Source organism: Pinus tabuliformis, chromosome 7 (assembly GCF_031772625.1).
Source record: "Pinus tabuliformis cultivar Carrire ecotype Pingquan chromosome 7, CPIR1, whole genome shotgun sequence".
Classification (NCBI taxonomy): Eukaryota; Viridiplantae; Streptophyta; class Pinopsida; order Pinales; family Pinaceae; genus Pinus; species Pinus tabuliformis.
In genome coordinates this window covers 519,585,495-519,612,319 of record NC_142293.1, presented here as the reverse complement: position 1 = coordinate 519,612,319, position 26,825 = coordinate 519,585,495, and positions in this window count along the sequence as shown.

The window sequence follows — 26,825 nt, the reverse complement described above, 5'->3', positions numbered from 1 at the left end:
ATTACGATTGCAATTGTGACGTGGCATGTGGGACCTCCCTGTTGGTACAGTCTCTCCAATGAAATCCTCCATAAATAATAAATTCTAATGTATGAATATTATTAAAGGAAAAAATACCTCTCTGATATTTTTTAACAAGAAACATTTCTTTGTATTTCGGCCTCTCTTCCTCTTGAACGTGTCCTATGAGTATTGGAACACTCGAATAGACAGAGGAAGCCATGGATCGGGAAGCCGAAGTGTCAAGCGAGCATAGATGGTCGAGTGAGCATAGAGAAAGCTAAAGCGACCAGAGGAGAGAAGCCAAAAGGTCGAATGAGCATTGAGGAAGCCAGAGCTCAAGCGAGTGAAAGGGAAGCCAAAGGTCAGGCGTATCAAGATAAGAAAACCGAGAATTGTCTTTATGCAGTTGTTGTTGGCGAACTGGAAGAAAGAAGGAAGTCGATAGTCCAGTTGGATAGAAAGAGGTTGAAGGTCCATCAGGACAAAAGGAAGACGAAGGTCCAGCCAGACAAGAGGCAGTCGAAGGACGATCAACTCTGTTGATCGTGTTACCCTGTAAAAGACTCAGACCTGTGATGAATTAATCGGGTACATAATGCATACTAAAGAACAATTTTGTGATATAATAAATAAAGTTTCATTTGATATCGCTTGAAGGGAACAATAGCCAGCACTAGTATTGAAGCATATGTGAATGTATTTCTGGGAAGTAAGAGATTGCATTAGCAATAACAATGTGCAATAGTCATGCTGGAAGCATTCACCATGACAGTGAGAACAGAGGCTTGAAACAGAGAGTTGGTTCTTGTGCAAATCTTAGTGCATCTAATAGTAGACTCACTAAAGCTATGTGGAGACATTATCAGAGATTATGATGGCTATTTGATATCATCATGAGATAAATTTTGCAGACTCTGTGTGGACAATACGAAGAGTTGTAATGACTTCTTCATATGAAGATTGGTTTCCATTGATGTTGTAGCATGGAGACTACAGTGAAGCTATAAACAGACATAATTCAATAAAGAAGAGTTTTGGGAGCAGAGAATCACTATCAAACATGCCTTGACAAGATTGGGTTGGAGCCCTTGGGGTTGGAGCCTCAGAATTGGAAGGATTGGTGTCCTTGAGGTTGGTGCCTCATAACTGGAAGGATTGGTGTCCTGGGAGTTGGTGCTCCTAAGTCCAAGGTTGGTGCCTTGACAAAACAGAGTTGGTGCTCTGGAGGTTGAAGCCTCACAAAAGTCCAAGTTGGTGCTTGGCAACAGATTGGAACCATATATATATTGTATCTATTTTATTGCAAAGATTATATTAATAAAAGCATTTATTCTTGTTGTTCATCTTGTGTTTTGAATATAAATGTTTTAACTAGTAAAATAACAGTTGAAAAGAAATACTGATTCACACCCCCCCCCCCCCCCCCCCCCGCTCTCAGTATTTCTAACAATTGGTATCAGAGCCAGTACCTTCATTCAAATCCTAACAACTAGAAGGTTGATCTTTAGAACACAAATGGCAAAGCCAAGGAAGAAAGTCTCCAATCCTCCTAAAGATGTGTCTCCCTCTACCACTGAAATAGAAGATAATCAATTTGAGAAGGCTCCATGGTTCAATGGAAACTTTAATATATGGGAAGCAAGAATGAGGAATTTCTTAAAGATTCAAGGCATTGAAATCTGGAAATCAGTGATTGTTGATAGCATGATGGATGGAGAATCCAAGGAGTACAATGCAAAAGCAATGAAGGCAATCTTGAATGGGCTACCTGCTTCTATAAAGAACAATTTAGGAAAATATTCATCAGCAAAGGGTATATGGGACAAACTTCATGATCTTCACTCAAAAGGAGCATTGACCATGACCATCAGTCAAGAAGATGATGGAAATCAAGAAGGAAATCCAGAACCCATCATAGAAGCTGAAAATGAGAATGATGACATCAAGGCTAAAGCAAACCTAGAAGATGAAGAGAATGAAAAAGATTTTGTAGAAGATCTCCTCACTCAACTTACAGCTGCCATGGAAGATATTATCAATTTGAAAAAGGAAAATAATGAACTTAATATTGTCAACAGAAGGTTGGTGATGTTGAGATGGTGAACTCTGTTGAGGTGAAGCATCCGGTTGAGGTGGAACAATTTGAGTATTTTGGGCCAACGAAGTTGAAAATAACCATATCGGTAAACCTATTGTAAATCCAGGTAATGACAAAGTAGCCATATAAGGAGGACCAACATTTCCAAAGTAAGGAAAAGTACTAGGATTCTCGTTAGGAGGGGTTCCTAGGTTGATAAATTCCGGAACATTTGCCATTATATTCAACTTCAGTGAATTTTATTAACAATTTAAAACTAAAATTAACAATTCACAATTCACACCTAACAATTAAAATTCACAATTCACACCTATGGTCTCTAAAAGTAAAAACAAACAAATTAACATGCGCTATCAAATCTAGGAGTCAAACCATACACAAACAGTAGCCTTCCGGACCGAAAACACTAGTTGGTGATGAAGCCCAACATCGCCGAATTCAGTACAGAAGTGGTGGGTGGAACAGTTACCCCGGCAACCTACTTAATGAATAGACTGGACCAAGTTCCTCCACTTTAACCGTCTCGAGTGAAGTGAACCCCCCAGAAAATCCAAGTGAGTATAGCCGACGTCTGCTCCAGGTACAGTGGGACCTTCCCTCCACCGTCACCTTGGGCAGAATCCTAAAGATTATGGTCACTAAGGTTACCAACGGCCACAAGTACACCTGGGGGAACAGTCTAAACTCCGACAGCACGCAAGGGCAGAGTAGCAAGCTCAATCCCCTTACCGGCTCCTTGACAGTAATCCAAGGTTTACCGATAAGTGACCCCTGGCTCCTCGACAATGGTTAATCCGAGGTTTACCGTTTGTAATACGTACTGTCTGGCGTCGTTCCCAACGAGGGAGGATGGATCCCCTCACTGGTTCGGACACGAGCTCGTGCTTCTCCTTTAAGAGGAGCTTTCCCAGAGTGTAAATGTAACAATTGGATTTGATTCTATCACAAGATCAGCTACTTGTTTGGTTTTACTGTCTTGGAGAGTTAAGTACTCACCTACTCCAAGACACTAGCCTAAGCTATGTTGGTGATTCAGAGCCCTAGAAATGTAAAAATTACTAGATGAATTTTAATTAAGCGCTGTGTTATTAAGGCTGTTATTACTCAAATGGGTAAATGGAGATGAAACCAATGGTGTTATGACCCGACTCAACTGAATGCAATCGAATATGATAATGTAATCGTTTCAATTCAATGAATCCTAACTAAAGTAAGGAGAGAGTTTTCATTCACTTCCAACAATGCAAAAAATTGATCACTAAGAGAAAATATAACAAATTCTCTAATGCACTAATTTCATCAAGAAAAACTAATGCAAATCAATTCCAAACCAATTTTTATTTTTATTTTTGTGTAAATTCAAATCAAAGAAAGCTGATCTAAATCTACGATTGATTTTTCAGAATGTAAACTATGCAATTGTAATCTATGCACAATTCACATGAAAAGTATGCAAATGTAATCTATGCACATTTTTCATTCATATTCTGAAACTGAGAACTCTAATTATGCAAATGTGATCTATGCAAGAGAATTCTCAAACACAAGATGATTCTAATGTAATCTAAGAACCAATCAAGTGCAAGTCGAGAAAATTGGGTGAGAGTTCCAAAGATCAAAACATAAAAACACTCAAAGGCGATTAACACTCATACACAATTTAGCCCCCCCCGGCGAATGAGGGGGAAATTTTTTTGCAAAAACAAAAGCAAAAAGATGCAAAATTGTGAAAAGACTGAGAGAAACCTCCAAGTAATGACCAAAGGAAATCAAATTAAGAATTTCTCAAAAAAGAGACTCAAAACACCCAATTGATGAAAGCTAAAAGCAGGAATGCTAATGAAACAAGTTCAGGTGAAAATTTTTGACAGGGTACTAAAGGATCTGGGCAGAAAACACTAAGAAAAACCAAAATCTAAAAGCAATTAAAGCAAAAATGGAGTTTTCCTAAATTTTTACAGGAAGACGCAGGCAACCCGTTAGAACAGGCGCGGGCCCGCTCTGTGCAAACGGCAACAGCGCGTCCAAAGACGCACTGTGCAGTACTCAGAGGGTGCGTCCTTCTGGAAAAGTTAAGAAAAACCAAATCTAACTAAATCTAAAGCTAAGCCACCCAAATACTAATTCTCACAGTCAAAAACCAGAAAATAAAAATGATTTTCTCAGAGCAAAGTTCACACAAAGGAAAAGACTTTCACATTAATGGATTCCCCAGCGGAGTCGCCAATTTGTCATGGCGGAAAAAGTCGTTTGTGCGGACACAACTGACCTCCCTAGGAGTCTAAACTCTCTAGCGACAAACAAGACAAAATGGAGCGATCTTTCTCTAAATACACCTTTTAGAACATGAAAACTACAAGTGTTTAGGCTTACCTTATTCCAAAACGCTGTTGTTGTAGTCCGTCCTTGCCGATCCGGATGAGCTCCTCCTTCACATCAATTCCTGCAACCACAAACAATCAAACAATTACCAAGCACTTGCATCTCATATAATAAAACATATATTCAACATGCAGACCAAGGAACACATGAAATAACTCATTAACACAAGCTATTGAGAAAAATAAACCAGTTTGTATTAATAACGAAACAAAGAAACTCTTACAACCTGGCCTTGGTGTTGTGCAAGTTCCTCCTAGGGTCCATCAAGGGTTTTCCTCTACTTTGACAAAGCTCACCCACTTCCAAGTAGAATCAAGCAAAGACAATCTCTCCTCACAAGGTTCTAAATGGGAGTCCTAATTCCTGCAGCATTTACCCAAAGAAAATGTATAGCTCCAACCTCTCCTCCCTCTGGCTCAATGTCTTTATTTATAGTGCTGTAAAGAGGTTATTCAGGTCCACCATCAATGGGATAATCCCCCTCTTTGGGTGGGATAGCTCCCTTATTGATGGGATAAGTTCCTCCTTAATAGGGATACATGAACCAACTGGAGGCGCATCCATTTCATCAAACCGACCTCTAGAAAGTTCTAGAAGTAACCACAAGTAACTTTTTTAAGATGAAACTCGCGCATTTTGCCTTTTACAGAAGGACGCACCTGTCCCTTAACATACAGAGCGTCCAAGGACGCAACTTTTGTGAACATTATGAGCGTCCCCGCAGGTAAGGCTAGAGAGAACCTGCGACCCCAGAGATAAACACATTTTTTACAAGACTTTCTCTCTTCTTTGAGTTTGAGATGGATAGCAGAGGCATAAGACTTGCCTAAGAGGGTAGCATGACTGTTGATTTGAGCCATACTAACTGTAAGTAGTCATGGTGACATTTTTTAGTGTAACATTTGCAAGAGTGAAATAATCATCCTGTAGCCCTTGATTCAGATCTGATTGATTGTGATCTTAGGAGAGAGTTCATTGGCTGTTTACAGTTGATTATACATTTACTTTTGCTTTTGGTTTGAGTTTGATTCTTTTAAGTGTCGAAACAAGTATTCATTTCGAAAATCGTTAAGTGTTGTAATCTCTTCTACCCTTTCTGATTTCGAAAAAGTAAACTTGTTTGTGTTTGTCATTTAAAAGCAAATTCAAAGTTGTGCAAAAAGCTTTCTTTTTAGGCATCAATATTAAGAGAGCAGAAAACAAACACCTGCATTGTGCATTTGCATTTTGATAGTTTGCATGCTTGATTTAGGAAAAGTGCATTAGAGTGTGCTAATTGCTCTTTGAGAAAAGATGGTGTCTTTCTTTTCCCTTTGTAGCTAGGATTTTCATGGTTGAAAAGATATAAAAAGCTTTCTTATCATCTTTAGACTGCATTTAGGAATTGTATCATACATCTCGTGGTGAACCTCAAAAGGCAAACTTCTAAAAAAATCAACCTAAAATAAATTGAATGAACTTAACAACGCTTTGTAACTTAACGCACAACATAGAGGTCTAGGCTAGAGACGTGTTCCGGCGTCGTAAAGCCTGGTGACTGTCGATCTCGCTGATGGTGGGTGATTCCTCCTGAGGGACGATAGCGCCAGTACGGATTGTGCTCCCATGTACCGTCGAGTATATATTGGGAGACCCCTATAGGCATAAAACCTTTATCCTTAGGAAGCCGTGTCGGCCGCCCTACTAATCGCAATGCACTGAACACAGCATTCAGGAAGATCGACCGCCCGTACCTTAAAAAGTATTCTGCAATTTTGCGAAAAGTTTGGCACACCCTCTACCTAGAACTCCAGAGCAGTTCCTTTTGGCCTTTTTCAGACTCTATAATGGAAAAAGTCCATCCGAGCATTTGTCACTTCGGGCTCATTAAAACATCGAAGGAGACTAGAGTCATCTTTAGCTTTTTCTCGACTCTTTAAAAGTGAAAAATCAAGTTGTGTCTAAAGCGTCGTTAAAATTTATTTTAAACGGAACAATCACCCCTTCTTTCTGCGTTGATCTTTAGGTTGAGAAAATGGAGCACACCAACCAAGGAATTCCCCTTGGTGGAAGTCCTAGTCCCTTCTCCTCTTGGGGAGATGTTGGAGTGCCCCATATGGCCACATTGTCGCTTCCAGGACTGACAATAGGCTTGCCTGTCTGGCTCTTCTCAACCAATGTCGTTCAGAACACCACTATTCCTGAACAGTCGAATCAACAGTTAGACCAGACCAGAGTTACCCACCAGCCTTCTACTTCATCTAATTCTTCCTCTCCTCCTTCCTCTTCGCTTCACGGAACTGGTAAAACAAAAAACCAAGTTCCTAAGGAGAAGAAGGAAAAGAAGAAGAAAGAGAAGAAGAAGAAGGAGCCAAAAGCGACTGGGGGCAAACAAGTGGCGTCTGACAAAAATCCACACACAGCACTGACTAGGCCTAAATCGCCATGTGTCATATGCAAGGGAGACCACTTCCACAGAGATTGTCCCTGCATCCCTCGGATACTAATGGACTGGTCTCCCCGTCTGCACAATTCGGTGGCGTCAACCTCTGATAGCCATGTTGACATCTCACCGTCAACTAGTGAAAGTGAAGTCATAGGACAGAGAGGGAAAGCTAGATTTCCCTGCAAACTGTGTGAAGGCGACCATGCCATTCACCGTTGTCCCTTCTTAGACGAGGCTAAAAGAGTTTTGGAAGATCGCCCGATTTTACGAGCGCAACTTCCTCCTGGATATCAAAAACTCCTGCCAAGTCCTTCACCAGTTGAGAACCTGGCTGGCCCGCTCAGGTGGTCAGCCGAAGCACCTATCATTGAGGATGAACCGTCTGAATCCATACCTGACGAAAGTCAAAAGGTTGAGGTGGCAGTTGACCCGGTTTTGCCTTCAGAGGCTCTATCTTCAAATGATACCATCACAGAGGAGAATAAAGACGACACCGTACAAATTCTCTTCATCAACACAGACTCCGACGAACAAGGGGGCAATTTGCCCATTCCTTTATCGCAGGAAGGAACTTCGTGAGAGTCATACCTGGCCGTCTATTCGGTCCCACCACCAAGCAACCTAGTTGTCTCGTTCGACTGGAACCAACTAGGCAGACCCCGTTTGCCAGCAAGCATACCATTTAGAATTATCGTTCAAATATACAGAATGGTAATGGCTGGCACCATCATTGATGAAGGGGCATCTGTGAGTATCCTTTCCTCTATTGCTTGGAAAGCGCTTGGTTCGCCAGCGCTTTTGCCTGAAATGAGAAATCTGACAGGCTTTGATAAAGGAACCAGTCGACCTTTAGGGATCCTCCCCAATGTGCCTATCACATTGAAAGGGAAGACCGTTCAAATGAACGTGATGGTCGTTCAAGGACCCTTGGATTATAACCTACTCCTTATATGAGACTATATATATTGGATGGGAGCCATCGTCTCCTCACTCTTTAGAGTAATGTGTTTTCCGCACGAAGGAAGAGTGGTCAAGCTCGTGGACCAGCTTTCATTTCCCGGATCACGTATCGCAAATAGAAATATACCATCCCTAAATGGTCTCTTCACGCAAGAAATGTCTCAACCCACGGTCCGTCCTCCCAATGAGCGCGAGTAATCCGGGAGGATATGACTGGAACCCAGGGGGCATGCGTCCTGGTCTGCTTCGGCAGGAAAACTTTGGGTATAAGGTAGGTTTCCGCGGGAGACTAGTCTGTACCCCGTCCGTCTAGGAAGAGGGGTTATTCTGGAATAAGATTCTTTTGTCAAAGTTATGTGAGTTGACAGACGGAGTCTCTTACCTTTATCTATTTCGGTAGACATCGCCGAGGAAGTGTTCTATTCGTGGCCGCGAATGGAGCAATCTTTGGTAACCTGAAAGAGGTAGGCCTTTCCTGCTTAAACAAATCTTTTGGCGGACAAAGTAAGGGTAACCTTGAAATCATATTTTATACCTGGGGGCATGCAAACCTTTTGGAGTGCAAGTAAGGGGCGGCTATTTATTTTTTAAATTTTTAGGTCCTCCCTTTAAACCTGTAGGTCTAACCCTTTAAACTCGTAGGATTAGTCGTTTCCAAACTTTCATAACGAAAGGATCCGGAGCAAAGCTTTGTAAGATGAAGCTCCATAAAAAATAGAATCTTAATGAGACATTCTTATCATATGACTGGGTAATCGAGCAGTTTTAGCACACAGTTCATGCTCGTTAAAAAAATAAACGCAAGATCCGAGCAGTTTTAGCACATAGTTCATGCTCGTTAAAAAATAAACATAAGATTGAGCAGTGTTTTTCCGCGTTTAAGCTCGTTAAAAAATGAACTACCCTCCAGTAAATAACCACCGTGAATGTAACATTATCAGCCATTAAAGCCTTGGTCGTGTTTGCACCGTCACCTCCACTTTTCCATTGGCCGATCATTCACCTCCATTTGATTGTTTACCCATTTTGAGGAACAGCTGCGAAGAGTGATTTCACCTAGCCATCCTTGTGACACTGCCGTGATTGGAAAATTCCAACCCGTACATGGAATCAGATGATAACCCGTTTCATCACTCGTTCCTCAAAAGACGAGTCTTCTTTAAGCTCTTTTCATCTGACTCATAAAGAATGAAAAGATTGCCGAGTTTTGGCCTTCCAGCTCGTTAAAGCGACCGAAAGTGCTATCCCTCCTCTAGATTTTAATCTTTTTGGACCTGAGGGATTATTGCACAAAAAGATCGAGCGCTTGATTTGTTCGGCTCGTTAAAACTATCGAAAACTCATCCCTTCTGTATTGTTTATACTTTTTCAGACTTAAGGGATTAGATGACGAAAAAGGACTTTCGGAGTTGACTTTACGTACCTTTTCAGACTCTCTAAAAATGAAAAGGACCGATTTATCTTTGTCATTAGACTCGTTAAAAGCATTAAATAGCGACAAGCTTGTCTTTAGACGAGAACGAGTTTCACTATCGCTAGGCTCGTTAAAACATAGCGATGGGCTTGCCCGAAGGGCAAGTTATAGAACAAGCATATGTTATCCTCCTCAAGCTTGACAAAAATAAAGAGGTACTGGTCAGCAATGACTGGGGAAAAATTGGGAGAAACTCAAGAAAACTTTGATGGTAGCAGGTCGCTCTTGAACATGACACTTTTCCTCCGTACCACAATCGGGTTGGGTTGTTTCATTCACCGGTCACATCACCATGGTCTCGCCATACCATCCATATTTGGGGTAATGCTACTGATCCATCGCATAAGTGTCGCCATATGTTCAAGAGAAGTCGTTCAGAGAAGTCAACAGTGTCCCATCCACTGCCGTACATTATCCTTCATCCTTTCATGACCGCCACCCTGAATCATATGTCATCAGATCGTTTTCACCTCCATCAAAATCATTAGCTCCGTTCCGTGTCATTGATGTGGGATTCATTAAGGCCCTCCTTTGATGGATCGCTTCTTGTCGACATCAGCTCATTATCCAAGAAGTGGATCTAGGAACAACCCCTTCAGTAATTTGAAGCTTGCATGCCTCAATGGCAAGCTTCTCACTTCCGGCGACAGGTATACATCAATGACCTTCGACCGAAAGATTTTGCGTGGTGTTCGACGCCAAGTCCTTTATTCACACCACGCGAATTGTACTGCAGTACCTTGAGGGTCATTATCATTATCGGTGATTCCTCTCGCGCTCGTTAACGGTTTACCTCATTGACCGGTAAACAAGCGATGTCTTTCCATGTTCGACTTCAGAACATTTCTCACATGGATCGACTTGTACTTAGAGTGAAGATCGAACGAGTTTGAAGACCCCGGATCTAGTTTCATCCATCCGGGCTGTGATATACATTCAGGAAAGATAAAGACATTGACATGTACATCATTGCAGCAGATAATCATCCTACCCAAAGGATGATAATTTCATCAAAATTATCAGTCTACCATCAGACGATTGTCTGTTCTATGTACAGAAAAATGAATTTATAAAACTGAGCATGGGAATGCCCGCCTCAGCTAGATCATGAAATCAGTATGAAAAATAATGTATTGTATTGTATCTTATTACAGGTCTCCTCCCAGCAATGAATGAACTTCGGATCCTCCTGATAAAGCATTTCACCTGATAAACGGCCTCATACTTTAGGGGGCAACTGTTATAGACATTTTTGTGCCTTACAACATTGAGCATGAAATGTCCATAATCCAAGGGATCCAAAGTCCCTAAACATGTTGTTCCTACCCCTAGAGCAACAAGGCTAACAAACCACAGCAATTCACAGAAGTTCTCCACCAGAAACTGCTCAAAAACAAGTCAATTCAGGATCAATTCAGAAGCTCCACTAGCTGTCTGCGCTGAAATGCAAAGTTTGCACTGGCTACCTGCACTGCAACGCAGGTAGAAGCACTACCAAGGTGCGCTGAGCGGGAATTGACAAATGGCAAGTTCATTCAACAAGGTGTCAAGACCCTGGAAGCTTCCAGAATCTTCCTCAATGACACTTGCCTCAGTGAATTCGACTGGTGATGAGTAAGAGGTTCTCAATCTCCAAGTGGAAGCAAGAACCTCCAAGTGGAAGCAAGAACTGACAGAGGGAGAGGACACTAGTCAGATCTCAAGTTGACTCATCCTCTCTCCAAACATCTATATATGGATCTCTCCTCCATGAGATCTAGAGGCTGGAATCTTGTTATTGCAAAGAATTGCTGTTGGTTTGAGATTGGAATCATTGGGTGCTTAATGCTTTGAGGGAAGGTGAAGATAGGAATTTCATTTGCTGGGAAGGAGATGCTGGATTGGAGCCCTCTGGGTTGTATCTCTTCCTGAACCTTGTTATTCATCAATAAATCTATCTTGGTTTCTCCTATATACTGGTGTATCTTTGATGTATGATTGCATTAGTATGTTTAGTTTATTTCTAATCCTGAACTAGTTATGAATATGAATCTATGTCTTTGTGTAGTGTTCTCTTCTTGTGATCTTGCAGAAACCTCTTGAAGCTGGGCGAGCGAGAAGGCAAGTAGCTGGGAAATCTCAAAGAGAAGGGAAACCGGATCGAGGGACAAACGGAAGACACCGGTTAGTCCATCCATCTCTCTTCATTCTTAATTCATAAAGGAAGAATACTAGAATAGCTGTCTCTGTTTGTTGCTAAGGCACTGTCACACCTTAGGTGGATAGGATTGTCCTGCATAGGCATTTTTCCCCACAACACATATGACACATGATTGTAACTTAACTTGGGCTCTTACACAAGCTAGAACCATGCAAAAGAAGAAAGTTACACAAGTATGGAGAAGGAAGCAAATACAATCTGAAAGTCCCTTGAACTCTCCAGCCAACAACACATGTTGTTGACCTGATCTTCGACAATCTGATCATTTGATAGGAAGATTCTACCAAAAGAGATGATGCATACAGTTAGGGGGAGCCTGTGATTCTTGATGATTATTGCAGAAGCTATTAGTGAAAGGGTCCTTATGAAATGCATGTTGAGCTATATTAACAATCATTCATTGATAAAGATCATTTCTCAGGAGCACTCCATTGAAGAACTTGATCTCTTAACTATTCTTTGGACTGGTGTTGAAGTTGTTTTCCACTTGCTCAATAAGTAGATATTGGAACAACAGAGAATGTCATCTAATACTAGAGAAATAGGGAAAATAACTATGTTGTTGATATTACAGATGTTAAATGTTTCGACTCAAGGATTTGATGTGAGAACAAGTAGATTATGGACACAAATAGAGGCAACCTTCAAACAAACAGATACATCTAGGAATGAAGCATGAAGCAAGAGCAGTGGGTAGCATCTAACAAAACTGAAGCATTACAAAAAGATGCCAATCAGTAAAAGGAATTTAAAAAGACAGTCACAGATTGGATATCAAAATCTGCTCGTGGAGATAACTTGCAGAGATCTTTTTTTCAAGAACACAAGGAAAAGATGGCTCATCAAAAGACTATAGAAATGAGAATGTTGTGCAGTCGAATATAGCTCAGTAACTTAAGGAGAAGCATAGAAATACAAAGGAACTCTAGTCTAAAGGGAGATAGCAAGAAAGACAATTTCAGTGGCATTTTCTCTTGATTCAGACTATGAAGGCCTCTTAATTCTGACTGTGGAGACAACATAATATGGATTGAAGCATAAAAACCTGGACTCTTGTGCGTGGCTATTTGCAAAAGCATTGAAGTGGAGCATCTTTAAGCATTGTTGAAGCCATGATAAAGTAGTTCTGAGACATGAAGAGGGGATAATGTGCTAATTGATGATAAAGCATCAATCCTTCTATCTTACTATAAAAATATGTATATATATATATATTAAAAAAAGCACTATTACAAGGGGAGTAACATACCCATGAAGATCTACTATTCATAAAGAACAGAAGCAGTTTGATAGGGGGATTCCCAAAGCACTCCTTTTCCATTGATGTCAAAGGGGGAGAGAAGAAGAATATTGCCATCAATAACAAAAGGGGAGATTGTTGACCTAGATTGTCATTGATGTCAATATAGCAATATTCTAGGATACTAAATGATGATATGAAACCAAGGATAAGCAGAGTATATCCATGAAGAAACAGGAGCAAGAAGCCAAGGAGCAAGGCCATTAGGAAAGCCAAGCCATGAGTAAGAGTTTGCTAATAGAGGAGTTAACAAAGGAGGCATATCAAAGCTATCGCTTATGCTTAAGAGTATTGCAGAGCATCAGAGGAGTATTGTAGAATATCAGAGCAAGAGAGGCATATCGGAAAAGATATCAGAAGCCATCAAGGTATGAAGGTATCAGAGAAGTTCATTGAAAGACATTGCAAAGCCAAAGGAAGACCTATTGGAGCAAGAGGAGCCATATCGGGAGTATCGCATGTATTATATTCCCAAGAAGTCCCACAAAGAGGAAGAAGTCATCAAAGGAGAAGAAGAGACAGAGGAATCATAATGGGTCTTTGAAGATGAAGATTGAACGCATAGGAACCATTGGATCTTGGATATCAACAGACGAGATTGTTTGTAATGAGCAACCAGGATTAAGTCGCGCAGTGTAAAGTCAAAGAAATGAATGACAGAGATTAATTTAAGTATTAATGGATGAGGAAATCGGAGGAGTCGCCGCAGCCGTCAATGGTAGAAGATCTACGGTCATCGGGCGCTAAATAGATCGGGCGTTAGTCAAAGAGAAAGGTGGGTTTATAAGCGGAAATGGTTTATCGGGTTGAGAATAAGCGGTAAGTGGTAATAGGAGGGAGTCACCCGATTCCATTAAGCAATTGACATGTCGCACGTCGGAGGAGAGAGGAAACCCCTTTATCGGGCGGGTAATCCTCGTGCATGTAGCTCACCCGATATCGTTGTCGAGTGTTGGATCAAATGCGGTTTTGATCTACGGTGCAGGAACACCAATCGTTGGTCGGGTGTAATATCAACCGTCGGATGGGATGGTAAGATCTATGGTGGAGGATTGATCCAAAAAAGGCAAACATCGGAAAATGTGCAAAGGCTGTAAAAACGCGGAAAAGCATTTAAAGCCTTGTTACATTAAAATTGCGATAGCGACATGTATGCGGACCTGACTACACCATTGCAATATGATTTAATATATTATCACATCCGCCATATCGCAAGACTCTTTTAAAGCCTTGCCACATTGAAAGTGCCGACTGCGATAATACACGGACCCGAACAAGTTATAGAAAAGAGCAGAAGAGTATTAATATATAGATGCAATATATATGCGGACCCACTGCACTATTATAAACTGCCCTATTGTTATATTGCATCCACCTATCAGAACTCTCATAGTGCAAGTTATAAAGGGTTGTCATCCCCGAACCACCGATTTCGATATGTATGCTGACCCGCTGCAACATTATAATACGATCTATTGAAATATCGCATCCATTGAATCGCAATGTTCAAAAGAATTGACACCGCCAGACTGTCGATTGCGATATATATTACGGACCCGAATCTACCATTTAACATGACTAAATGTAATATCGCATCAGTTGTATCGCTAGTCTGTAAGGGATGTCGACTACCGATTGCGATTGCGATTGTGATATGGCATGTGGGACCTCCCCGTTGGTATAGTCTCTCCAATGAAATCCTCCGTAAATAATGAAATCTAATGTATGAATATTATTAAAGGAAAAAGGACCTCTCTGATATTTTTTAATAAGCAACATTTCTTTGTATTTCGGCCTCTCTTCCTCCTAAACGTGTCTTATGAGTATTGGAACACTCGAATAGACAGAGGAAGCCATGTATCGGGAAGCTGAAGTGTCAAGCGAGCATAGATGTTCGAGCAAGCGCAGAGGAAGCTAAAGCGACTGGAGGAGGGAAGCCAGAAGGTCGAATGAGCGTTGAGGAAGCCAAAGCTCAAGTGAGCGAAAGGGAATCCAAAGGTCAGGCGTATCAAGATAAGGAAACAGAGAATTGTCTTTATGCAGTTGTTGTTGGCGAACTGGAAGAAAGAAGGAAGCCGACAATCCAGCAGGATAGAAAGAGGCTAAAGGTCCAGTAGGACATAAGGAAGACGAAGGTCCAGCTAGACAAGAGGCAGCTGAAGGACGAGCAACTCTGTTGATCGTGTTACCCTATGAAAGACTCAGACCTGTGATGAATTAATCGGGTACATAATGCATACTGAAGAACAATTCTATGATATAATAAATAAAGTTTCATTTGATATTGCCTGAAGGGAACAGTAGCCAGCACCAGTATTGAAGCATATGTGAATGTATTTATGGGAAGTAAGAGATTGAAATAGCAAGAACAGTGTGCAGTTGTCACGTTAGAAGCATTCACCATGACAGTGAGAACAGAGGCTTGAAACAGAGAGTTGGTTCTTGTGCCGAGCTTAGTGCAACTAATAGTAGACTCACTAAAGCTGTATGGAGACATTATCAGAGATTATGATGGCTATTTGATATCATCATGAGATAACTTTTGCAGACTCTGTGTGGACAGTATGAAGAGTTGTAAAGACTTCTTCATGTGAAGACTGGTTGCCATTAATGTTGTAGCATGGAGACTACAGTGAAGCTGTAAACAAACAAAATTCAGTAAAGAAGATCTTTGGGAGCAGAGAATCACTACCAAACATGCATTGACAAGATTGGGTTTGGAGCCTCAGAATTGGAAGGATTGGTGTCCTTGAGGTTGGTGCCTCAGAACTGGAAGGATTGGTGTCCTGGGAGTTGGTGCTCCTAAGTCCAAGGTTGGTGCCTTGACAAAACAGAGTTGGTGCTCTGGAGGTTGGAGCCTCACAAAAAGTCCAAGTTGGTGCTTGGCAACAGATTGGAACCATATATATATTGTATCTATTTTATTACAAAGATTATATTAATAAAAGCATTTATTCTTGTTGTTCATCTTGTGTTCTGAATATAAATGTTTTAACTGATAAAATAACAGTTGAAAAGAAATACTGATTCAACCGCCCCCCCCCCCCCCCCCCCCGCTCTCTCAGTATTTCCAACACTTCTTACAAGAACTGATGACAGATTGGAGAAGGTAGCTCAAGGTTTATTCAATCCCTTTAGGGGTTGGGAATTAATTTTTATTGATTCTTTAAGAATATATGGGGAAATGTAAAGGGATGGAAAGAAATATTATTCTCCTATTCTAACCCTTGGGATTTTTGCACCAGGGCTTGATATCTATCTCATTTCTTTGGATTTCAGAAATAAATTATTTTCTTGAATATCTATGGCCCTTGCTCTAAGAAGAAGGAATATTGGAAAAAAATATTCAACAATCCTTGCTCCATAAAGGTTAGTGGTGATTGTAGGAGATTTAAACTTCTCCCTTGGTGCATCAAAGATTTGGGGACCACCATCCCAAGTGAATAGTCTATCTAAATTATTCATAAGCAATTTCAAAAGGGGAAGTTTGTTGGATATAGAATCAGCAAAACTCATCCCAACTTGGGCCAATAGTAATACATGCAAGGAAAAAATAATAAAGAAGTCAAGTTACTTTCTAGTTTTAGAAGATTTTCTTGAAGAGGTAATTAGAATCCAACAATGGGTTTCCTCAAGAGTGGACTATGATCACAATCCAGTGACCATTGAGATGGCCCCTACCCAAGGTAAGCCACCTAGCCCTTTCAAGATGAACCTTGAATGGATGAAATAAGAGGAATTTGTACAAAAAATCAAAGATTCTTAGAGACCCTTTGATGACTCCCTTAATGAATCAACACCCATCTAGTTCCACCAAAGCTTTAAAATGGTCAAGTAGGAGGAAATCTTATGGTCTAAGGAGAAAAAGGAAAATGATGATAGAAATTCAAAGGAGGTTGAAGAGGTTTTAGTCTCTAGCTACACTAGGGATGAATTTTGACTATTTGTTAGAAAATTAGAAATCTAAGATAAGTCAACTTGAAAACAAAGGAATAAAAAATGTTTTAGACAAAGAAAAAGTATGGAAATTTGGCTATAAGCGAGATAACACAAAGTTTTTCCATGGATTTTCCAACTATAGGAAAAATATAAACTCTATCTAGAAGATTGCAAAATACGATGGATCATGGATAATGAAATTCCCTAACATTGTTTCTACAAGGGTGAATCATTTTCAATCCTTATTCAAATATTACTCCAAAGTTGTCATTGCAACAATTATCTAATTGTCTAGTTTCTTCCTCAAATTTATTAAACAAGAGGATAATCAAGAACTTATGGTGAAGGTGAGGAAAGAAGTGACCCTCATAACCCCCCATAACTTCCAAAAAGACAAATTCTCGCCCAAATTTCCTCATTGAATTCATTCTCAAGTGTTATGATTTTATTGAACAAGATCTTAGAATAGCAATGGAGGCATCCAAATCCACTTGGAGAAATTTGGCATCCTTCAACACAACCTTTATAGCACTTATTCGTAAGGTTGATAACCCCTCTTGCTATGAAAACTTTATCACTATTTCCTTGTGTGATACATCTACAAAATAATCTCAAAAGTTATCTCAAGAATATTGAAACAGATTATTTCTTTCCAAATCTCCCCGGAGCAATTTGCCTACTTAGAATGGAAACAAATCCATGAGGCAATGGGGATTTTCTAGGAAGGATTCCACTAGATAAAGAACAAGAATCTAAAGATAATAGCTATAAAAGTAAACCTCTCCAAAGCTTTCAATAGAGTGAGTCGACTCTCCTTAAGGTTAATCCTCATCCACTAGGTTTTGGTTATAAACTTGTTACATGTCTCATGAGCTACATCAATTTAGTCAGTTTTGATATTCTTATTAATTAAGTAGACTCCTTCAAACCAAAAAGAAGAATAATTCATTGTTGCCTATTATCCCCACTTCTTTTTCTTCTGGTAGCAAAAGGGCTTCATAAATCCATTAAAATAACCTCAACCAGTGGCAACTTCAAAGGTATTATCGTAGGAAACTCTTGTAATGTCCCCCATTTACTAGTTATTGATGATATCCTTGTTTTTGTAATGGCGCCCAAAAAATGGTTTACAAAAACAAAATATCATTTATTTCTTTTGTGAATCCACTAGCATAAAGATCAATCTAACTAGTTGATGATCTCTTTCTGGGGTCGCTTGAAGGTAGAAAGGTTCTATATCTCCTAGATTTTTTCCTAATGTAATCAACTTTGATGCTAGTTTCAAATACTTAGGATTCCATTTAAAGTTTAATCTTTATCTTAAAGGTGACTAGTAATAGATAATTTTCAAGATTAAAAAGAAAATTAACACTTGGTGCAACAAATAGCTCTCGTGTGGCAAAAGACTAGTTCTAGTTAAGTCAATCCTTGAGGCTATATCTACTAGATGTCCCTTGCCCAGATTTCCTAAAGTGGATCAAATGGTTATATTATCACTTCATTTGGTCTCAAGCAAGAGAGAAGAAATGAATGGCTCCAATCTCCTAGAGGAAAATTGCAAGTCGAAAATGTCAAGGAGAAGGTCTCAAGAATATTTTCATGTTCTCAAAGGCACTTGGTACAGAAAAATGTTTGGAGACTTATGCAAGGTGTTGGACTTTGGTTGCAGGTCATAAATGAAAAACACTAATGAGGATTGGTTATGGACCCCTATTAAAAAAGAATGCCTCAATCATTTAGAAACCAACTACTTTAGCTTTGCCCTTGATTGGAAACTAATTGGTATGGCATGTTGGAAAGGGAGACAAAGACTTTGGGTGCAGGCCATAAAGGAAAAACAATAATAAGGATTGGTTAAGGACCCCCATTAAAAAATTGTTAAATGCCTCAATCATTTAGAAACCAACTACTTTAGCTTTCCCTTGATTGGAAACTAATTGGTATGGCATGTTGGAAAGGGAGAGAAAGTTAAGGTAGGATTGGACTTGTGGATTGGGAAGAAAGACTTACACAAACTGCCAACTCCTCTCATATAGCATCTCAAGTTCATAGGTTACCACACTCTTAAGGCATATAGGAAAGGGACCTTTGCAACCAATTGACAACATCAATATCTCACCTAGAGTCTTGGGGAAGAATATACAAATAGTTAGAAGGATGATATTGACAACCTTATAAAGTGCTTAATCAAACTGACTGAAGAGGAAAATGACCTTATTTGGTCTGTTAACCCCTTCAAGAGTTACAAATCAAAAGTTGGTTACAAAGCTCTTACTTCAGAAAGCAATGAGAACTCGTTATTCTACTGGTGGAAGCCACTTTGGAAGTTTAAATGTCTTGCCAAATCTAAAATCTTTATGCAACTCCTTCTCAACAACAAGGCCCTAACTTAGGAAATTCTACAAAAATGAAGCTTTGAAGGACCTAGTAGAGGTTGTTTCTATGAAGCTAATGTAGAATTCAATTTCCATATCATCATTTCTTTTCCATACTCAAAATAAGTCTAGAAAGAGATAGAAGGATTAACAAGCCTTCATTGTACATGGAAAGGGGATGTCATTGAAGAAGTTTGCAAATGATTGTTTCAAAACAAGGATACAAAGTGGTACATCATCTCACTTATGCTTTGGGAATTTGCCTAGCCAGAAATGCCAAAAAAAAATAGGGGGTGGACACCCTTCCTTTTAAATGTACCACTCAAAGAATTAGCATCTTCTATGCTTTATCCTTGTCATGGCTTCAAGCCTTATTCTCTAAGAGTCCCTCGAGGACTGAAACATGTATATTCCTCATACGGAAAATAAAGATATTTATTCAAGGAACAAAAATCCTCAATGTTTTCCCTCAATTTTTAATTTCTTTTCCTTACAAAGTACAATATAACTCATAAAAAAAATCCCTTTGGATTTCTTTGATGGATCCTCACATGATACTCCTACTAGTGTGGGAGGAGGAATTATATATAGTTCCCCAATCCATAAGATCTATAAAGCTAGAATTGGTTCTATAACAAACAATTTATGTTAACCTATAGCTCTCAAAACTAGTACTTATGATGGTTCGAGAAAGAGGAGTTACATAGACTAAAAATTTTGGAGACTCGCTTCTAGTCATTTAATGGATGAAAGGAGACTTCACCTTGAGAAATTTCATCATGTGACCATTATTTCTTGACATAAGAATATGCAAACAATCTTCACTCATCTTTATTTTGTTCATTTCTATAGGGATAAAAACAAAGTAGACAAGCTTTCCAAAGGACTGGAGTTGCAAAAGAGCACTTGGAAAATCCTCGAATCCACTCAAGGACAATCTTCACCATATTTTCATGAACCTTGGTTCTAATTTCTTCACATTCTTAAACACTATGAAACAATATCCCTTGAAATTGCAATTTTCTAAATCTTTATGGGAAGATTGAGTGTGTGTGTGTGTGTGTATTTGAGGAACACTAGCACTGAAAATTTTTTAAAGTTTCTATGTGAAGAATATATGCTACTACTAGATGAAATAAAAAAGTTTTAAAACTATATGCAGCCCCTAGAAGAAAGAAAAAGTTTTGAAACTACATGCAAATGAGCATGCACTAATCTTGTTGGTATAACTCAATCAACGTAACCATATGTTGAAGACTATTTAAACCCATTTATATTTAGCCTCATGAGGTAATCTAGAATACTCCTCAATATTTATTATTGTAATTTTGTTAACTTTAATCAATTCTTTTTCCATGAAATGAAAGCATTCACTTATAAAAATTAAAATGTGACAACTTCAAACATTTTTAAAAAATTAATATAAGATATTAAAATAACAAAAAAAAAAAACTTAATTATTAAAAAATTTATAATAAACATAAAAATAAATATAAAAAATATTTTCCTGGTGGGGGTGGTCAAATAGAGACATGGGTGGCCTCGAGGCCACATTCTCACACACAACAACCATGACCAAACACTTTGTCAAATCCAACTGGCCAGACAATCATGCAAAGAAGAGCCTGGAGAACATGGTTGTATTTATTATCCAAGTTATGCTGGGAGGAGGCAAATTAGTTAACTGGGAAATGAATAGAGGAATTTTGGGTGATAGCTCCCGCTCAGTATGACAGGAAGGCTCTGCCAGTGAGTCGAACAGGCATCGTGCAACAAAGGTAAGCAAGTGTATTCAAGCAACCGGACCGAGGAGAACTCAAGTGTTCATTTAGGATCCTGGAGCGACAGAGTACCAATTTCAATGGTCCCTTCAAAGTTGGGAAGCAGCAAATGGTTTCACCGGCCTATGCATTCATTGTCGGTCCTTGACCTCGTATGTCAGTAAGATGGTACATCCATTCTCTAAGTTTTGTGTTATTGCTAGGGTCTTTTTGTTCTTGGCAAGGTGGTGGCAGAGTACCACCTTTGTGCTCTTGTATTTTGGATGTGTGTATAACATATTTGGTTCTGGGTTTCGTATGTTTGTTGTTGTCGTGCTTCAATTCGGTGATGAATGAGTGAGTTTCCAGTGTAAATGGCTTGTTTCTTCAAGCTATGAACGAGTCTAACCCATTCAGGGCATCACCATGTTTGTCAGTTCCTTGGTCTTAGTGCAGTCTGGTTTCTCTTCTATAAGGTGGTGAAATACCATTATTATATCTTCCTCAAGTTTTGATTATGGTTGCAATAAGTTTAGGTTTAGGGAGCCTCCTAATTCTAAAGTTCTTAGACTAGGGGGCAAGGTCTTCTCTTCCTGTTGTGTCTTGTTGGTGATTCCGAGTCTGGTGGGAATTGGGGCCTCCTGGTGTCGTAGTAAGAGTCGAGGTCGCTCCTGCTCTGTAGGGTCATTGGGGAATGTTGTGGTTTGGGTAGGGCATCATGTATCCTGTGGTGAATCTACTTCTAGTGTGTTCTCCGTCACTTCTAGTGAGTTGTGGATAAGAAGGGAATACTATTTTGCTCCACCCAAGCCATGGATGGTTCACAGCCCAAATCCTGGTATTCCTGGGAAGTTGGTGCAGAAGAGTCTTATCGGGGGTGGTGAAAGCGTGGTGTTGCAAGCCCAATGTGAATTGTTTTTTGCAAGGATGCTTCGCTAGTGAGGAAGACCTTGTAGAGGTGGCAGCCATCAAGGGCAACGAGGAGCTAGGGGGGACAGAGCGATGAGGAGGCAAAGAGTATGAAGAGGGAAGGTGAAATTGCCCAGGACCCAACCCGCTCTCCTGGCCATGTTGTTCAACCTCCCACTTTGGACACGATTTTTGAGCATCTGAGAGGAATCCAGGCCAACCTAGATATCCTTCTAAAACAAAGATATGATGACAGGAATGAGTTGGTGGCCTATATCAATGACATACAATACAGCCAAAATGAGATATTTGAGCAATTGGTCAATGTGCGCCGAAGCCAATGCCAGACCAATGACCGTCTAAATGAGATTGAAGCAATACTAGAGCATATATACTTCCATGTCCATGAAGGACATGGTCTAATGGCTACTCCGCACATTCCACCTTTCCACCCGTCACCTTAATATGCATTATATCGGTTGCTTGTTGATTTTGTTTCTCTTTCGGTATGTATGGCTTTTTTTCCCTCCGGAAATAAGATATGGATGGAAAAATCTTATGCACTATGCTTCAACTCTGTTATCACATTTTTTACTCTGTAAAATTATTTTTTGAAAAAATGTTGACAATGGGAGTGTCAGCGATAAATTTGTAATAAACAAGGAAAAGTGTTGATAATGGGAGTATTAGTGTTATTGTTGCTTTGAAGTTTAAAAATGCACTGACAACGGGCCTGTCAGTGTTATCGTGTGTCTGAAAATGGAAACAAGAAATTGCGCAGACAATCAGGCTATCAACGCCAAACGAGGAAAATTCAAAATTTATTTTATATTGCACTGACACAATCCACATCAACGACAGAGCAATCATTTCTCAAATATGCGTTGATGGTTCAGCTGGGTGAGGTCAAGTGATCTATTGATGGTTATCACCACTGAGAGGTAATATGGGTAAAATTCATGATTGATAATGAGATTTTTTGTAGATTTTATGTCAAATTGTTATCATAACGTACTCTGCCATGTCCTGAGAATTTTTACCCAATTCAATAACATTTTTTAACCCACGTCTTGATTGATTTCATTCCTTATGCCTCATGAGTGTAAGTTGTTAGTCTTCCCCAGAGATCAAGTGATTGAATCGCAAGCCCAGATCTTGTGTTCTCATCTAGCGATTGAAAATATGGGAAGAAGTGGGAAACTGAACAAGAGCAAACCCAAGGCTCCTTATTTGTTTGAGATATATCCAGAGATCCAGCGACGATTTCAAGCAGCAAGATGGGAGAATTTTTAACGCGATGTAGCAATTTCCATGACGAGGTTACCAGAGCATTTGCCTAGGGATTCAATGGCCAGTAGGTGGTCGTAGGAGGAATTACCTTTCAGGTAACAGAGGAATTGATTGTTGAGGTTACAGGTCTGCCAGTGGACATAGAGAAAGCCTTCAGAAGCCATGTCTTAGTTTGAGTCGATGTACCTTTCTTTTTGAAAGATGAATTTAAAGAAACAAACTAGAGAGCTGGGGTCCATAAACTATGGTTAAAAGATGAATGGCATTGTTTGTTGTGAATCACCTAGTCATATTTCACCTGTGAGGGACGCTACAACCAGGTCAAGTTGTACCACTTCAAATTCTTGGCTCACATTGCAGGTCAGTTAAGAATTAACACCCCTTATTTTCTACTGGAGAGTTTAAAACACATGTCTGCTAGAGTCCGAGCTAGAACCGATGCATCATCTCATTTTATATAACATAAGAGCTTAATAAAATTATTAATTGAAACCCAATTAAGAAGGGTTGGGAAAAATTGGGGCACTTTTTGTTTTGGGGAGGGTTTCAGCCTCAGCGTGCAAAATCAAAGAGAGGTAGAAAAAAGGGTAGTAAGAAGAAAACTAACCAAACACAAAACCCTGAAGTAGAAACTTCCTCTCATAGGACCTCCTCTATACAGACAAGGAGTCAAAAAAAGATTGAAACAACCCCTCCTCTGGTTCCTCAGTTACCCAGGGTTTATACCAAGAAAAGTTATAGGCTCTAGAAAACGCAAGAGACCCCTCCTCCTACTAAAAACCTACCTATAGAAAGTCAACTGGCCGAGAAAGCTAAGGATAAAATAATTAAGCCTAAAGTCGGACAGACTTCATTTGAGAAAGAGCCCACCTTGGCTGAAATGTTTAAAGGTGGAAAGAAACCTCACACCAGGCCCTGGAACAAGCTAAGATTAAATATAAAATTTAAGCAGAACCCTGAACTAGCCAAGGAGGTCATAGATGTGGATAAGATTCCTTAAGAGACATGATCACAAACCAGGAGAAGGCTACCAGCTCAAAAAGGCCAAAGAAAGCAAAAGATTCAAAGAAGGGAGCTAATATGGAGACTTAGAGGAGTAAAATATAAAGGATGGCCAAAGTGGATATTTTGTTAGAGGCAACTAGCACCCTTAGCTAAGCTAATGTTTGATTTTTCAGTTTTAATCTCTCACTGTTAAAATCAAATTTTGATCTATAGATCGACAGACCACTTATCAGCATTTTTTACCGACAAAGTTAAAAGGGCGCTGACAGTTTCATTGTCAACACATTTTTGACAAGCAGATAGATAAAAGCGCTAACAATCAACCCGTCAGCGAAATTGGCATTTTCCGATTTGAAAAAAATAACAACGACACTGTCAACGATATCAAAATGGAAACCCCGAAAGGAGGAGTTGTTCAGCAAAGGACATTTTTGAAGGGGTGACAAAACACGAATTCCAACAAAGAAGGAAAAAGATCAGTCGTTATTTTTGAACCTGTTTTCCAGCCGTATTTGTAATACATTGTTGTGTTTCTAGATACAGATGAGTTTGGAAGATATTCCATATGCATGTATTTGATAAAATACACTGTTATTTTTAGATTTTGCAATTAAGGATGACCTAGATTTATGTTTTAGTTGTAGTCTTTTCTATAAAGACTATTTTGAAGAATGAAAGAGGGTTGGAAAATTTTGACATAACCTTAATATATTTTGTATACAGTTTGACATTAATATAAGCTACTGTGACCAATGTTATTTGTTCAGAAATTCAGAGATTCCTGTGTGATGGTTTTCCGATCTGTCTTCTAGTAATTGTCATCTCTTTTGTTTCATTATCTTTCCCACATGTCTTCTACACTTTGGAAATCAAGTTTGTAAATTTGAACTCTGTTTGTCAGCTCAGATTTACTATTGCCAAGCTGTTATATGTTTTCCACTTAAATATCTTTAACATAATTCATTAATTGTTCTGTTTTTGCTATTTGTCACTACTTGCTTCTCCCACAATTAAATGATAAATTGTCTAAGAAAGTTGTTGCTACCTTGCCTTTGTATTTTGTTCATATAACATGTTAACAATAATTTGTTGTCAAACGGACTCTATGCCCAATGGTTTTTCATGTCCTTTCCATACCAACGTTGCTTAAATCCAAGCAGATCTAGTCGATGTGCTGAATAAATAACCAGTCATTTTGAATGAGTTATAGAATGGATCCCCCTTCGAATTGAAAGGGCTAGCTTTCAATTCAAGAGATTGGTTAGAGGTTACCTATGAGTTTTTCCCTTATAGCAAGGGTTTTCTCTAAGAGATAACAAACTCTCCTATCTAACAAATCTAGTCAGAGTGAAGTCGAGAAAGCTATTGACCGATATTATGTAATTTGCATCTTTCTAATAATATAAAAGAAATTTGTTGGTCGACATTAAAAAAATAATATAAATAAATAAAAATTAAAATTAAAGCTACTTAATTCATTACATTTTAATTCAAAATATTTTCAATTTATATAAAAACAAAAATCAATATCAATATATATATATATATATATATATATATATATATATATATAATTTAATTTTTTATTTCTAGAAATATATATATGAGAAAAATATTTATCAAATTCAACATAAAAAATGTCTTCATAATCATTTTTTCATACTTTCTACTCAAATTTAAGGAATTTCTATTTTTTTAAGGATTTTCATTAAATTTCTCTAATGGTTAACCGTATAATCATATAACCATATGTCCTCAATATCATATTGTTATATTTTTTACTCAAATTTAAGGAATTTCATGGTTTTTTAAGATCTCTTATAACTTTTTCATTTTTTTCTTTTTTTCATTTTTTTCTATGTGGCTCACAATTCCCGAAGATCGATGACCGTAATATCCACATAATAGGTGTACCAAGCAGATCTACCCCAAAGGATAATGCCTTGTCGACTCAACCATGGAGTCTGACTCCAAGAATGTCAAAAAAATTGAACCTATAATGCTTTAACAACGAGGACTCAACCAACTAAACTCACCCTCAAAACATCTCTTATTAACTATATTAACATTTATATCATAATTTATAACATTTATGTTATTATTGATAATACACTTGTATATACACACATTACACATAATCATATATCTTTTAGAATATTTTTAAAATAATTATTAAACTTTACCCTTTCTCTAATATTTTTATAAATTTTTATAATTAAAATTTTAAATATAATTCAAAACATCAAGTTTTTTTCCTAAATTCAAACCTATTTACCATTACCAAATTGCATAAGGCATCAAACCCATTAACCACGACCAAATTTCATATGGCATCAAACCCATTACCCACGACCGACCAAATTGCATATGACATTTTGTTAATAAGATGAGGAGAATTATCATTATGAAAATATCTTACAAGTTTAAATTGCATATGACATCTTGTTGTTAATGAGATGAGAGGAGAATTATTATTATGAAAATATCTTCCAAGTTTAAATTGCATATGACATTTTGTTAATGAGATGAGAGGAGAATTATCATTATGACAATATTTTTAAAAAGTTTAAATGGAATCTGACATCTTGTTAATGAGATGAGAGGAGAATTATCATTATGAAAATATCTAATTATTATTATGAAAATATCTTAAAAATTTTACATGGTTATCTTAAAGTTGGATGATGGAAGGTAAATCACCTAAA